Genomic DNA, 4,609 nt, shown 5'->3' with positions numbered 1-4,609 from the left:
GACAGAATGCATTCTTTGGCATTAAAATAACTTCAGAATGTACCCTGGCATTTTAACTAGACAGTTTATGAATATAACTGCAGGTGGTCATAGAAACAATACTGGATTAAAGAGAATAGGAAATTTCTGTGAATATTTTAGATGAAGACACTTATTTTTAGACTATTGTTTTACTTTTCTGGTGTCATTAGTTAAGGTAAAAACATATTGGTTTCTGAACACTATTCTAATCCTAAACAGCGTTTTGAAAGATTTAGCAGGAATCTAAACCAACTTGGCCTTCTTTCAAATAAAAAGGGCTGGAAACCAGAATGGAGTTGAAGAAATAATACATTTACTAGATAGGTACTTTTGAAAGTACTTTAGATACTGTTAAAGTAAAATATTTACCATAATCAAATTGAGTTTAGTAGGGACCAACATCACAACTACATAGAGTAGTTTTGACCAATTGTTTTTTGAATATATAGATGTGTTGGTGAAGCTGCCTGTCCAAGGAAATGCATGACAATAGGCTATGAATTGCCTTCATCTTTACAGCTCTAGAAATGATTTTACAATTGGGTAATGTTATTTCTGAGAACTGAGGAAGAAAGGTAGGCTCTCCATGGAAGAATATCTACCAAAGCTTCCGGCTTTGCTCACAGCAGCAAAGTCTTGGTTCTCTCGGGGGTGGGCGGAAGGGAGGAATTCAAGCAGGTGGGTCCAAAATACCTGCTTAGATCTTCTGTTCTGCCAAACCAGAAGATCAAAACGTCTTTGGTGGCTTGCCAAAATATCTGCAAGCCACCATTATGTTGAGGATCAGGGTAATCTGACCGTTCCACTTAACATGCTACCTCCTTCATGAATTAGAACAACCACGCAGACTAGCATGGTTATTTGGTGGTAGGAGGGATCATTCTGCAGTAGCACTGTCCCCGTGTTATAAAAGGCTTGGCGTAACACCAGTTCAGCTAGTTGTATGCCACACAGATTCCTGGTAGCGTGATCACCTCACCCTATTCTTTCTCCCTCTACTCTGATTGACTTGTAATTCAGAAATGCCCCAAAAAAAGAAAAAAAGAAAGGAAAAAAGAGGTTGTCATGCTTTACTGATTAGTTCTGTGGCTTACTGGTGGCTGGGGACTCTTCAGGCATTTGGAATAAATATTTTTTTATAATTTCCTTTAGTATTCAGAAACATTAACTTCTGCGATATGGAAAACTGCATCTTCAACTACACTAAGCTGAAGTCAATTCTAGGATCTCATGATTTGTAATAAAGAACACTGTACAGCATGATATTACGGCCTCTCAGCTGGTCATACACATACTTTTTTCCCCAAGACCTCAAGCTGTTCCATAATTCAGATTCTGTGTTTAAAAATTTGGTTTTCCAGTATCACCAGTCCCTTTTCACTAACAGCTTTGCCCTTTACTTTTTTTAAAGTAGCTGAAAGCAATTCTGCCGTAGTAGGAAATTCCAAAGCTTCTTCCCTAAATATCTGGGGACAAGTCAGCCCTTTGTTAATCTCAGATTTCCAAAGCCAGATTTATTATTTCTGAGGAGAACTGGTAAAAAGAATTTCAGAAAGTCTGCCAAACATTAGAAACATGCCATTCAAGACATGAAAACGATGTTCACCTTCCTATCATGCACGTAATCCTGAGTACCTACCACATTTCAGTTACACTTTTACAGTCTATTTGATTTTTAATCAATCTAAAAAGGAAAACACTAGAACAGCTAACAAGTTTTGATTAGCTACATGCATTTTCTATTCAAATAAAGTCATGACATATGCATTTACTTTTAAGTTACGAACATCTTTGTCACATTTCTCTTCCTTTCAGAAATACTTAGTATCTGTCTTGAATTTAATTAATGAAAAGCTTTTATAGAGTAGATTTGAGATCTTTAAAAGGTAACTTTTAAGAAAAGTTGTCAGATAGTGAAATACTTGATTGCACGTGCTGTGCTTTGAGGCCTGTTTTGTCAATATTTGACTCTTGTTGCTCTAATGCTCAGAATCAGAAACACACTGCACGGGTCGATGGCAAAAGCTGGTTGAGAAGTTTGACTGTGAAGTTTGGCTATATGATCTAAACAAGATGCCAAAAAATACTTAACAAACTAATGAAGCCAAGATTGAACATCCTCCACATGAAATAATCGGCTTCTTCATGTTCCACTGGTTCTCCTGAAATGCCCACCTGACAGTTTGTGCATAGCAAAAGGACGAGAGGAGCAGCCAGAGAACACCAGTTGTTTGTTAGACACAAGAAACATTTAAAACAGACTTTTAAAAATTACCCAGTGGTTTATGGCATGAAAGCCTAATTTGCAACATCTTTGACTTTGTTTTGAAAAATGCTGAGAATTTCCATTTCTAGTTGAAGTCTGTGGGAGCTGCTTGCACGTTTGTTATGTATTTAATTTGGACCAACTTTCACCAGATTCCAGCTGTGTCACAATGTTTTTTCCATTATCTTTAAAAGAAGTAAGATCAGATAACATCACACACTTGGAATATTACACTGTGCTGCACTAACAACATAATCTATATTAAGAATTGGCATTTCCATCAAAAGTACAGTAATAATATAAGTTGCTTAATAAATACAATCATGAACATTCTTGTATGAGAGGAAAAACAAGTGTTTCCTCTTCGTCCTCCTTTCTACAGCACAAGGACAAGTGCTATTGTATAAGTACACCTACATATGCTAAGTGAATAAGGAATTTTTTGTGGGACAACTTTTTAAGAATATTTCTGATTTTATATTGCTTCTTGCTGACTTAGGCTTAAGTAGTAGCAAGTCTATTGCTTTGCTGTAGAGGAAATGAAACTGCCTTATTCTGTTGTTCCTGTAATACCTGTGCGTGGATATAGTGAATTCAGTCTGTATCTCTCTAAAATCATCTTCCTGATCAGCTCTGCCCGCTTAAGTTGTGTACATACAGACTAATTAGTTTGAAGAATCCTTCCTTTAACAAGATTTCTTATCTTTCCTGCAGTCAAACCCTTAACAGTGCCTTAGTTTCCCACCTACCTGGCACTCCAGAGCTGAGTATAGACTCCTTGCTTTTAGGGCAGAAAAGCAGTCTTGGCTATCTTTCAGTCCACCTCCATAAGGTCCTTTAGCTCTCCCTGAATTTAAGGGTCTGTTCCTTAGTCTTTCCCAGGTTCAGTCATTCTTCCTCATCAGACCTTGTCTGGTCCCTAGCTGTTGATCCAGGGCTGCTTCTTATACCTTCTGAAGATCCTCCAAATCAGGAAGTCTTCAACAACGATTGTTACCAATACTGCATCCTACATATCATTCTAGGCATTTTCTTTCATTGCCTCATGCACCCTACCAGGAAGAGATCTCTTGGTTCCTCATGTGCTTTTTCTGTAGTTTCTTCTGACCAAGATCCAAGCCTGTCCTTTCTAGAAGGTTTCCTTAGTAAGTAGCCTTTCTACCAGCATTAACAAAGGTCCATCTGGAATTCGCCTAAAGTCATGTCAAATCCAGGGACAGGTGGATGCAAAAGCCCAGTTTATATTGGGTTGGCTCTCTGTCAGTAAACTACTGAAACACAGTTAACCATCAAAAAAAACCCCAACCCAATTGTCTGTCCTTCAGCTCCTGATTGCCAGCTCTTTGATTTGTCAACTCTTTCATTTGAGTGTACCCTGCCATAACTATTGAATGCGGAGAAGTTTGTCAGACTTGTACATAAAACCTTGTTATTTTTCCTTTAAGAATTCAATCGGTAAATAAAGGAAGAAAGGAATATTTCTAAGTAGATCACATAAAATTTACTTAGTTTGGTTTACATTTATTCTTCAGTAAAACTTGTCTGTTCTTTTATAACGTTTTTAAAAGATGATTTGAAAGAAGGCTGATCATTGCTAATGCTTGCAGAGGCTTCTAGATTTCTTTGCTTTTTTTTTAATTTGGAGCAGAATAAAGGGCATTCGGGGCTCTGTGAACATGGAAGGAAAAGGCTTTTTTATTGTGTGGTGTACCGTAGTATGGGTTGTCTTTTCTCTGCTCCTGTTTTTCATTAGCACATAGCTAAAGACCTGGTCTTTTTGCAGTTGTATCACTGATAAAAATGAAATGTAAATCAAGAGTACCCAACAGACGTTATGAAACGAGCAATCTGAGTATAAAGCACTTAAACTTCTACTCTTTTTAGTACGCTGATCTGTAAAACGAGCAACCCAATCCTGTACCTGTCAGACTGCATAGACACTCAGGTCTGATAATGACGGGAAGTATTCAGTATTTTCAGTGCCCAGTGAAGTCAATAGCAGCCAAGGGAGACTGAAACAAGTCTATGAATACCTTACAAGATCAGACCCTGATATTGCCAGTGATTATATTCTGCACATGGGTTCCAAATCCATAACAAAATCAGAAAGACATTTGTTTGAGGTATTTATAGAGCGTCTGTTTGGCTAACCATCTGTGCTCTGATTGAAGGATACACATGGTCCAGACTGAATAAAAACCAGTTCTACGGATTGAAATAGTAACTTTGACACTGTTACATCTCAAGATTTTACTGCTAGTGACTTTGTTGACCTGTTTACATGTAAAGATAAATTTTAAAACTGTAAAATCTGGAAGGTAG

This window comes from Pygoscelis adeliae, unplaced genomic scaffold (genome assembly GCF_000699105.1).
Source record: "Pygoscelis adeliae isolate BGI_AS28 unplaced genomic scaffold, ASM69910v1 Scaffold155, whole genome shotgun sequence".
Lineage (NCBI taxonomy): Eukaryota > Metazoa > Chordata > Aves > Sphenisciformes > Spheniscidae > Pygoscelis > Pygoscelis adeliae.
This window is presented reverse-complemented; position numbering follows the sequence as displayed.